Raw genomic sequence first — 12,542 nt, 5'->3', positions numbered from 1 at the left:
TCACCCACCTTTTTTCTTGTGTTCAAATGATTATTCTGACAGAACAGATTGGCTCTAATACTGGGTTTATGAGCTGTTAGTGAATCAAGGTATTTACACAGATTCTCAGAGCAGCATGTTGATTCCAGCCTGATTTAAACAGATGTGGATGCTACAGAGCACAAACTCATTTTATTTTGTAACAAAATTAACTTCCAGCTTGGCGCCTTTGAAAAGATAGCCAGTTCCATCAAGAGGCTGGATTGGGAAACAACTCTATCCCCTGATGTATTCTACGCAAAATATAAACTGTGAAGCATCCTGCATAGTGTTATTGTTAGTCCTTTTTAGATATGAATCTTCTGTATTTTCTGCAGGTTGCTTCAGCAGGGGTGTGTGTGTGTGTGTGTTTAAAAAATATTTAATGGAAAGCCTCCCTTGCCAAATGTACAAACAACTATTTAATGCCTTAATGCTGGGATTTGGGATTTGCAGATGCTAATCTCGAATGTAAAATATATCTAAGTCATAATCACAGAGAGGCTAGAGATTTCAGCTGGGAGAAGCAGCATTTTGTCATCCTGTCATCCCAAATTGTTTTATGTTTCACACAGCAAAGTAAAAAATATAAAGGGATCATCACCTAGGTGATAAACTGCCAGCTCCCAGACAAACATTTTAACTGATTTACACCTGTTTTCCCTCCAGGAAAGATACGTTTATTTGATACATCTCTCCCACAACTGATATATCACAGTGATAAGCAATGCTTTCTTCCTTTCCTTTCCTTTCCTCTCTTCTTTTCTCCTAGAAGTGAACTGACCATATACTGTTTGTGGCCATAACTGTTTAAAAAAACACACCAAATAAACAAACCCATAAACTTCTGCATACCTTTTATTACTAAGCAATTCCATGAATAATTTTAAAATGCACTGCAAGACTCTGGGGAATTCAAAATATACTTTATAATATAATTTGGGGGAGGGAAGAGAAGCATAGTTCCAAAGAACAGAGATGTTATTTGTGCATACCTTACTGGACTCTCTAGGTTGTGTCCCAACCAAGGCATTTGTAATATTTTAGTGTGAAGTAACACATTGCCAGATACAACAGAAAAGTAATATAGTTGACAGATGTCAAATGGAAGCACCAGCTGGCCTCAATAACTGCAGCAGTATGCCTTTAATTAGAAAAGATATAATATTTTCATGTTCTCCTCCTTCCCCCATTCTGGGGACAGAAATACAAAAAGGGAAATGTTTCATCAGGAAGGCATGCTGCAACTTGATCCACATGTGTTTTGCCCCTTTTATTAGAACTCATCTCCCTTTTTAATATATCATTTGAATTGATCTCATCAATCAGTTTTGCATAGAGGGAGGCATCCTATTAGTATGCTTTAGAAACTGTGGAAGGTTTAAATCAGAATGGAGCAGCCAAAATGGGTCACCCATTTAGTTCAGATAAAGAGGAAGTGGTTTGGTATAGGTTATGACCTATTTTGAATGATGAAAATAATTTCAGCCTCTGTCTCCAGCCTTCTATACTATTGATATTGTGGGAAGTTTATAAGCCTTTAATTGTCATGACTTCAGAGGTGTCACCGGGGGTGGGGGGTGGGTGGGGGTGTTGCAGGATGCATGGGATGCAGCAAGTGACACCCAAAGGGAGGTGATACCACTGCTCCCCAATAATCTGTCTTTGAGAAGAAATGGGCTATGCCATTCTCCTGTGTCCCTTTATAATGGTGAAGAAATTGTATGAATGGGGTGAGGCGGGGAAGCCGTGTGTGTGTGTGTGTGTGTGTGTGTGTGTGTGTGTATTAAAAAGTATTCTTTTAATTTTTTCTTTAAAAACAGCACCTCTTATCAAATTTTCATTTTAACTACATGAAACTAGGTACACGTAAACACATTTACGCTATATGATGTAGGGAATTTTCTGTGAACTTTTGTTAAAAGGAGCCTAGGTGATATCACCAAATGATATTGTTTTGATTCCATGGAAGGGGGGGGGGGAGAAGGGACAGATAGATTTTTTTAAAAATTGAATTTGAAATGTGACTACAGCTTAGCATCTTAGAGAGAAATGGAATTCTGAGTCTGAATAGACTGGAAAAGCATGTCAGAGGGGCTGATCTCTTCAGATATTCTGTAATGAAGTAAGTAAACATGTGAAGGAAGAGAAGCATGTCACTGATGTTTCCTTTTTTGGTCTTTTCTCAAATGGAGACCTACAGTCTAAAGAAGAGAGCCTCTTCTATGTGTGGAAGCTCCCACATAATAAGGAGCACTGATCAAGCTTCTTGATGGCAAGGAGAAGCTATCACAGGTCATCACTGTTCACATTAGAGGAACAAGCTAACATTCTCCCTGCGTGTTTACTTTTACTATATCATATCAGACCTGGAGATACGACTCCACTGGAAAGTTTACAGCAACATCTCTGAAGCAACCTTTGTCAGTAGGGTGTCCCCTGCTCCTCCCACTTCCTTTGCCTTCCCAAACCACAAGCAGAGCCACTTACTGGAAGGAGAGCTCAGTACAAAGAAATACTGAGCTTCCACAGCATTCATTTTATTAGGACTTGCTGAATATTGTACTGGAGAACTGCTCCCCCCCCCCAGGCTTGTCAAGAGGCCCAGTGCCTGCCAGTACCCTCCCCCAACCTAGAGTCCAGGCTGCCACTTATGTCACTGAAGAGACACACATGATTGACATGCATTTTGAAGTGGCACAACTAGTGGGGACGACAGCCGTGCCAAAAAATAAGCGATTGCATGGAGCTAGTGAAAAGATCCATTTTCACAGTGGGAATGATGGACCTTTTGGAATTGATTACCAACATGGAGTGAAGGCGAATTGCAAACTGGTTTAAAGTGTAAGTGGGAATGAACCCATAATGTGTTGCATGCCTTTTTCTGACCTCAGGGTGAGTGACCTGCAATGGTAATGGATGCACAAGAAGGGCCAGAGGGGTGCCTGTGCAGATAGCCACGGCCAAGTTGGAACAAAAGGCTACTGATTTTTCCAGAAGATCTCATGCAACAGATCAACTATTTCCCTCTTCGGACACTTGCCCTCCACATGCCACACATCCCCCAAAACCAAACCCAAATACCTCTATTTTCCTATGTATCCACTCTAAAAATGGCACCTGGAATACTTGAGGTAATACAGGGTTGTGGGGGCAGGTATATTTTTGCATGTTTTTATGCATTTGGGGGCTTCTGTGTGATTTTTAAGGCTAAAATTGCCCCTAATTTGTATGGATTTTTTTCTTTCAAATGGGGTGGGGGTTGGAGAACTGATTAGGTGTTTCAGGGGATAAAAAGTTGGCTCATGCAGCTCAGGGACCTAACTTTAATCACCTCTATTTTAAACATTTTATGCCTCATTCAAAAATAAAATATTCCATAATATTTTTAAAAACACATTTTCCAGGAAAAAAAAGAGGGCTTTGGTTTGAGGGTTGTTGGTTTTGTTTGCCTTTCTCACCTTGTCCTTCACATCGCTTGTTAGAAATTATACAGCTCTCCAGATGATGTTACACTTCATTTTTAACTAGAGGCTTTACTAAGGGCACTGGGGCCTGCAGTCCAACAACATCTGGAGGGCAGGATGGATCCCACTCTAGATCACTTTGAGACAGTGAAGAATTTAGAGCATGTCATGCAAGGCTTCTTTTTGAGGCAAGCAATATGAGCACCCAAACCTGTGTTGGGTGCTCAAAGAGCTTTTCCAGCATCTCTGGTGGGGAATGAGCAAGAGACATTCACTGTTGTTCAATATAAATACTGCCCTTTGATTTCATTATGAACTGCCCAGACCCTAAGGGTAATCTACAAATCTCAGGCAGTCTGTGCATCTTCTAGAATTACTTACTGGGCATGAGTTAATAATAACATTCAGGTAGGCAAAGTTTAAATGGTTGCTTCTAGTTAATTATTCCCAGGGGGATCGAATTTGATAGTTGGGGGAATAATGAACCACCATAAACTTTCAGCTTTTGTTAATACTACTTTGACATGGAAGTATGTAGTTAATTAGCAAGTGCAGTTCCTCTTTAAAGAAAGATTAAAAAATGAGAATAGTTTTAGAATATAAATGGGTCCCCATCCCTCTCCCAGCCACTAGATTTCTTTCTCTCTAGCCATAAAAATAAACTTTATATAATCTGGCTTATGCTTTTGTTGATGGTGATAATGGTGATGATATTTTTACTTAAATGTTAGTATGCTATACTGTCATGTCATAAAGTATTTATGGATAAATCCTTGTTAAGACATCTAAGTCATGACATAGAGAGAGCTCACAATTATAAAAGACTCAACTTTCAAAACAATTATTAATCAAACCAAGGGAACCTTAAAGCCTTGGCAAGCATCTAGCTGTTCTAGCATTCACCCTAGGGACCTGCCACTTTCACCCTTGAATAGCAATGCCAGTTAATGCAGATGAATACTTTTTGTTCAAATGTACTGCAGAGATCACTGGACTAGTATACCACTTTAAATCTTTAAGGCCTCAAAATATAGTAGCATTGCCTCTATGACTTCACTCATTGCTTAAACACATTGAAAGGCACTAAGATCTCATTTCTCACAAAAAAACAAAAACAAACAAAATAAAACTGTTGGGCAGAACAGCCATTGCATATTTTGCCTCATTTCCTGGCTTCTACAAAGCTCTATACACTTATTTTTTTAAAATCAAAACTGGTAATTTATGTGAACTAATGGTGTGAAGAGATACCAGGTGGTACAGTTAGATTCTCAATAAGACCACTATAAAAATAGCAGTTGTGCTTTCGAATCTTTGTTTTTTTCACTAGTTTTTCTTTCCATCATCACCACCATCCCCTGTGTCCATTCAGCCTTCCCTTCTCCTTCCATGATGTATCACTTAATGGGAATTCTTATTCCCATTCTCTCTCTCAATCCCTCTCTAACTTGTTTCATACATACACCATCAAAAACTGGCATGATTTTCCAAGACTGTGGGTTGCACAGATGTAGAGCCCCAAAGCTATCTAAGTGAATGCCTATATAGCTTTGTCCTCCAGAGCTACACTGAAACCCAACTATGGGTATTTGAATCTGACTTCAGGGCTTCTTGATCCTGAGAAGATTGTTCTTTCACTTCTGAGAAGTCTCCTTTTTCCTGAGAAGCCTGGTGTCTTGCACCTAAAGATTCAATGTAGCATTACAGAATGCAGTCACACATTCACTAAAATCAATTAATGGATTTAAAAGCCAACTCCTGGGATGTTTACCTGAGCATTCCCATTGTATGTATGCCAAATTTCAGTGTTAAAATAGATTTCACTGACATGAAGCTAGGAAAGAAAGATAACTCTCTCTCTATCTTTCTCATTATTGGCATATATTACTCCAACATAACTATAAATAAATGCATTAAAAATCTTCTCCAATTCGTTATTTATGCCACCACCATTTCTCTAATCTTCATTGCCTCTCCTAACCAGGTGCAGGCAATGTAACACATCTTTGTGTGTAACATCTACTTTCCATTGAACCTATTGGCACTCTGCTGTTGAGGTTTGAAGGGTCAAATTTGTGATTGACAAGCATTGTAACTACTTGTAGAAATCATCTCCCGTCCTCTACAAAGTTGACTTGTTCCTGCTGAGGTCCCCAATGTGATCCTTGCAATAGCTGAGGTAAAATGGATTATCCCAGCAAGAGTGCAGTACAAAAGCTATCCCTGTTGTTATCCAAAGTATTTTTGGGCAGCTTTGTTTGCCTTGGCAATTAAGATGCCTTAGGTGTATGAAAGACCCACTCCTGAGCTCCTTTCACTTTGCACAGTTAAAGAACTTTGATTCCACCTAACCACCATAGCAACGTATTTTGGGATCTGTAGTTTGGTAAGGCACTAGGAGACCTCGCTGGCTGCGAAGACTAAATATCCCTCCTTTATTCTAATTCTAATTAGAATTTGAAATTTCCAATCCCAGGATTCCATAGAAAGTTGCCATGGCACTTAAAGTGGAAATATAGCATGATAACTATGTAATGTCAAGGTCCCTTGGAGAGGAGAAAATGGTTAGAACTAGGTTTTTGACATGGAACCACCCAGCTGCCTACATTTCTGAATTGTTTTGGGGGACCTGGCTATGGAGACAGTCATAATGAGCCTTTCAAAATTATCATTACACACCTCATGCCCTTTTGATCTAGCAATGTAATGAAGCAAGAAAAATGGCTGTATTTGTTCAGATGAGTTAAGTAGGCTGTGTAAACCAAGGTGCTTATATACAGCATGCATTTCTCATATTCATAATCAGGCACAATAGTTACCCTTTCACACAGACAAACATATGTATATTTAATGTATGCTATCTAGAATTGAAAACCACCTAGAGACAGATCTAAGTAGCTTTCCCTACCAGCTATGAGAAAAGTGAAACAGTGCTTTTGTTTTTAAAAGACTTGATATGTGCTTCAGTTTATGATTCCTGGGGACATATGAATATACATTGGCACAGACAGTGGTGTCAGTGTTGCTGCTGCTAAGTCACTTTCTCTTGTGCTTGTTTTCCTTTGAATAATTTTTGGACTGAGTCTGAGAAAGCAGCAGAAGAGCGGAAACAACTTTAGATAAAAATGTGAAGGTTGTAAGGCTATCCCTTGGCTTCAGCCATTGGCATTTGTACGTAATTGAGAAGGGGATACCTGATCCCATTACACTGGAGCTGTTTGGTGATGTTTCTCAACTGCATTTACATTCATCAAAAGGAGAATGTCTTTCCCCTGTCTGCTAATATCAAAGGTTCCATTCATAATGCAGAACAATGAGAGATTATTGCTTGGACAGCCTTTGCTAAACCACACGCAACTGCCATGCAACACAGGGACTGCAAGAGCATCTGCAAACTCTGTTTCTTAACACATGTTGAGAGAAGAGAAGATCATTGCAAGTGATTTCGCATGGAGGGGGTATCAATATTCTTTGACAACAAAGAAATATTTCTCCTTTATGTCTCAATTCCTTTGTAAAATGCATCTCAAAAACCTCTCACAAACAGGTTGATCACTTTCTTTAGAAAAGGAAAAGCAAACTGTGCCAAATGCAAATGAAGTGAACTTGAGTGCATCTTCTTAACATATGATTTACTTTTTGCACAGGAATGTTACTTCATGGATAGAATCCCAAGTAAATTGACACTGAAGCTTATCCTCACTGGTTTATACAACACTGCACATGCATATGTATGCATGTTAGCTCTGTTCAGTTTCCACCAATGATGTCCATTAACAGAAGATGATAAAATCAAATACTACCAAGCAAGCAAGCAATATATTTGAATTGAGCAGTTATCACCTCTTTGCACCATCTCCTGTTGTTGCTGTTGCTGTTGTTTTGTGCCTTCAAGTCATTTCCAACTTGGGGTGCCTCTAAGATGAACCTATCATGGCATTTTCTTGGCAAGTTTCTTCAGAGAGGGTTTGCCATTGCCATCCACTGAGGCTGAGAGAGTGGCTTGCCCAAGGTCACCCAGTGGGTTTATATGGCCAAGCTGGGATTTGAACCCTAGTCTCCAGTCATATTCCAATGCTCAAACTGCTATGCTACACTGGCTCAAACCATCTTCTACCATCTACAAAGTATGCTTCATTTTCCTAGGCCCTTTGGGCTCACATCTTTTCCCTTAGCAGCTAGACTGTTCCTGAGCACTCCATGTGTTGACAAATGTTCAACCTTACTAGGAACACCTTTCGATCTATCTGATTACTATCAGCTTCAACTTGTACCAGATTTTCCTCCATTCGAAAATGTCTTCTAATCTGATATCAGACAAACTTACTCACCCATTCAAAGAACATGTGAGAGACAGTTGCAGAGTGACTTGGATTCCCATTGCTTCACAATGATGAACATGCACCCCTTTTATCAAGCATTCAGCAAAAATGAGAAAAGCCCTAGGTGTATATCAGTATACTGTATGTTCATAGATCTCCTCCATGGATGAGAAGAATCTGATTGTCTCAGGATTCTTCCTCACAGAGAAGATCTCTGCCTGTATAGTTTGATACATGTGTGAAGGACCTTTTCTAGCACCCTCCAATGGACTTCTGGTTTGGATAGCAGGTGGCATAGCTGGTTGGTGTGATCTTAGTTCCCTGGAATACAAGAGTGTTTCAGAGCATCCCTTGTTCTCCTTTAAAAACAAAAAGACAAACAAAAATAAATCAATATGTTTAGTTTCTCATGCTTGTCTAATGTCAAAGGTAGAAACCAGGTAGAAAATTGATCCTATGCAGAAAATAATGTAAATAAATATTTTTGATTAATTCATAGTTAGAGAATTGTGAACATAAGTAACATCTGTATATCTACCAACTTCCTTTCCCATGCCTCCATGCTCTATCGCTGTTCAGTTTTGCCATTTTTTAAAAAAGGATGAAATCCATCGCTTTTGGAGATGTATTTTTCATGTGCATATTATTGTGTGCATTTTTAAAATTCTACATATTGCTTGTCTGTATTCTCCATAATTATTAAAACATGGTTATGTAAAGTTTTGTACACCTTTCAAATAAATACATTTTGCTTTTGAAATGTGCAAACATTAAACCTCAGGGAAGAAACTGCTGGAATACCCAAAAAACTAGACAGGTCACTACTTCCCAAAAAGCATTTACAGCCGCGGCCCCAAAATTATGGAACAACTTACCAGAAGAGATCCATCTTATTACCACAATAGAAGCCTTTAAGAAGGCATTAAAGATGGATCTCTTCTGGCAGGCATATCCACCCGACCTGCTATAGCTAAATACTCCCACTCTGATTTAATTATATGGAAAACAGACAACGATTCAGATGCTTTAATTCCCTTATCGCAACACTGCTGGTTGATTAGTATTGTATTGTATAGTATAATATTGTTATATAATGTTGTTTTTATTCTGTTGTGCATTTTGCAATTTGTATTTTCGATACTGATGTGATCTCGCCTCGATCCATAGGGAGAGGCGGGAAATAGAAATAAAAAAATATTATTATTATTATTATTATTATTATTATTATTATTATTATTATTATTATTATTAAAAAAGAATTTACAGTAGGCCATAACTGTGTACTTTCTTAAGTGTGAATTGCATTCAGCCTGAAATCTTCAAGATCAATGAAATATTACCCTTAAAATGGGCTGGTAAAGGAATATTAATCCTCTACTGTTCAACTTTCTCATCTGCTTTTAAAGTGTTCCAGGTTCTCTCTCCTCCTGTCACTTTCCTCCTTTGTTCTCAGCTTACACTTGGCCTTCCATATCCATGGCTTGAAAAAAAAAGTGTGTGTGTGTTGTTTGCCTTCAAGTTATTACTGATTTATGGGTGTGTGTGTTTATTCCAAAAAGTAAACCTTGATTTTGCAATTTCATATAAGGGACACCATTTTACTCTACCATTGTATTTAATGGGATTTGAACATCCACAGATTTTGGTATCCATGAGGGAACCTTGGAACCAAACCTCAGTGCATATCAAGGGCCCACTGTACTTCAGTTGGCATGTATCGAATTTAAAATTAATTTGTACTTAACTTGGCAGCAGTTAGGGGAGAGGAGGGGGTAAGTCTTGCACTTCTCAATAGTCTTAGCCAAAAAACATACTGCTGCAGTTGCCTCTAACTTTGTTATAGAATAATAAAAAAAACAAAAAATAAACAAATCTAATGAACACATATAGACAGTGCAAGAAAGAACAAATGGCCAAGGATGAGTACAGATGTGTAGCCCAAGCTTGCATCAATAGTGTCAGGAAAGCTCAAGCTCAGAATCAGCTGAAACTATGTAGAGAAGCAGGGAACAACAACAACAAAAATGGTTTTTCAGATATGTTCAAGCAAGAAAATGACCAATGGTTTTAAAATCAAAAATCAGGGGTGGGGGTGGGATGGGATTTTCACGTAACAACTCAGAAACCATAGTACCAGTGAACAGCAAACTTCTTTGGGAGAACATTTCACATGCATGATATCACCACTGAAAAGATCCTTTGGTCACTTCTCTCATGTACTTTGATAAGGACACCCAGAGAAAGGCCTTCACAGATATGTATGGATGTTGCTCACAAACAGCAAACATGTTTAAGTTAGAAATGCCTTGTTATAGTGAATCTCTTCTTGTGTTGAGTTATGTCTGTTTACTGTAAGGAAAAGGCTCAACTAGGATCTAAGGAAGTGCAAACTTATGAGTGCTTCCCAGTCTACTTACCAAGCATTCTGATATTTCCTATCAGTTGGGTACAGAATATTATGTGTACTAGACACTAGGGCGGGTTACAGACCGCCATTAGAGACGTCTTGAGGACGTCCCAGTTTGAAAAAGAGGCGTCTCTTCCAGACACCCCTAACCCTATCATGGACAGAGTCCGTGACAAATGGCGGCAGCCGTTCCACACGGCCGCCGCCATATTGACGTAGCGGACGCTGTGTGTCCGCACGTTGCGCCCTGGAAGTGATGCCGCGAGTGCACGACTAGCGCCTCACGGTGTCTCTTCCGGGGCCCAGGAAGGAACACGATTTCCGCGCTCCTTCCTCGGAGCGTCCGGGAGCCATGCAGTTTGGCTGCTGAGGTTCCCAGATGCTGAAAGCGGAGGCGGAGCCAGACCGCCGCAATCCGGCAGTCTGTAACGCGCCCAGGTGTTTTTCTTTTTCTTCTTTACTTTTGTTCCAATTACCTCAGACAATGGGAATATTCTGCAAAATATAATCAAGATAGGCTGCAGTACTGTGATTTGTTGCACATTCTCTCTACACATTGCTTATTATACATAAGGTTTTTGGTCAACTTGGTTATATGAGATGAGTGGAGTAAAACTTTTGCTTTATTTTGTTTTTACCTTGCTGTTGTTCAATATTTGCCTTTGTGCTTTATTTTATGGTCTTTTTAATTTTTTATGGGAGCCACTTGAAAAACTTTTCATGAAGAGCAAAAAATAAATTCTCTAAACAAACAAATAAATAATGTTTAAACCTACAGGATGGCATTTTTCTCTTTTCATGGACAACTCTGTCCCTGATATCAGATAATAATAATAACAAAAAACATGTGTTGAATCAGAAAAGAGTAATAAAACTGTTACATTCTCGTGTTCATTATTTTTGCTTACAAAGTATTGCATTTTTAATGCATAGCAAAGACTTACCAATAGGAAATGGAAGATTTACTATTTCTAATTATGTACCTATTAGTTTCTCAGCCACATTAATCTTCAGTGCAACCCTCACACAGATGATCACCCATTTCTATTCTTTCAAAGAACATCAGAGGGGAGGGGAAAGCACTGCTGAACTAATTGCAGAGAGTTTTAATTGCACATAAGATATATAATTGCTAGGGTAGCTGTAGTAACATGTTTCACTGTAGACTGATGGTTGCAACAATAACAGTGGGATGCAGTGCTATGGGCATATGATTTACTCCATGGGGACCATTCTTTCCAGTAGGTCAGAGGTACATAACCTTTTCAGTCTGGAGGACACGTGATGCTAACTCTGGGATGCTTACATGCATGCACATGTGAACCTAATGATCTTCTTTGATTGGGAGGAAGTAAACAGCCTTGTCCCCAACTCTTAACTTGTCACGAGAAGGAAACCTGAAAAAGGATCTCTGGAAGATAAACTCTGGAAGGAGAAATGGATGGCTTCCTCCCCTCACTTCCCCCTAGTGATATTATTAGAGATGTATTTTCTCACTAAAAGTACCAACAGAAAAAGATGAGAAGCCCACTGGAGGTATGACTTCTGGGTTTTGCACCCTAACATATGAGAAGGAGTGTGGTGTAGTGGTTTAAGCATTGGACTATGACTCTGAAGATCAGAGTTTGAATCTCTGCTTGGCCATGGAAACCCATATGGTGACTTTGGGTAACTCTGGCCCCCAGAAAACCCTATTCTAGGTTCACCTTTGAGTCGCTATAAGTCAGAAATGACTTTGAAAGTACACAACAACACTTGCCTCTTTCTCTGAAATATACTATACACATAATGGGGATAATAGTGTCTTCCACTCAGAGAGAACGAAGTGCATGGAAAGGGAAAGAAGATGCTGACCACAAACCAGTATTTCAGGAAAGCTCCCAACACAAATTTGTGAAAGCAGTGGGGAGGACAGCTGCAGCAGCTGTTGAATACCAGACATGCTGCTGAATTTGTTGGGACTGCTAATTAAATGACCATGACTCATTTCCATTGATGATTTGAGCAATAACAAGAACAAATCACATTGCTACTAAAAACAGAGATACTGTTCAACTCCTCATATAGCTTATGCAGTTATTAGCTTGATGACTGATTTATCAACCACAACATCATGTTTAAAGCCAGCAATTGCCCTATTGATCACTCCTATAGTCCACAAGAACTGACAGAGGAGAGGCTGACATTGGGTGACAAACAGAAATGTGGTCCAGGCAGTCCAAGATTCAAAGAAAGAAAGCAACCAAGAGGAGAACTGCCAGAAAGTTTAGCCCAGAAGCAGATACCAAATGTCAGAGAGTAAAGAAGCCAGAAATGTCAAGAAAGGTT

This window comes from Sceloporus undulatus, chromosome 1 (assembly GCF_019175285.1).
Source record: "Sceloporus undulatus isolate JIND9_A2432 ecotype Alabama chromosome 1, SceUnd_v1.1, whole genome shotgun sequence".
NCBI classification, from domain to species: domain Eukaryota; kingdom Metazoa; phylum Chordata; class Lepidosauria; order Squamata; family Phrynosomatidae; genus Sceloporus; species Sceloporus undulatus.
The sequence above is the reverse complement of the archived record's forward strand: the minus strand, read 5'-3'. Positions refer to the sequence as shown.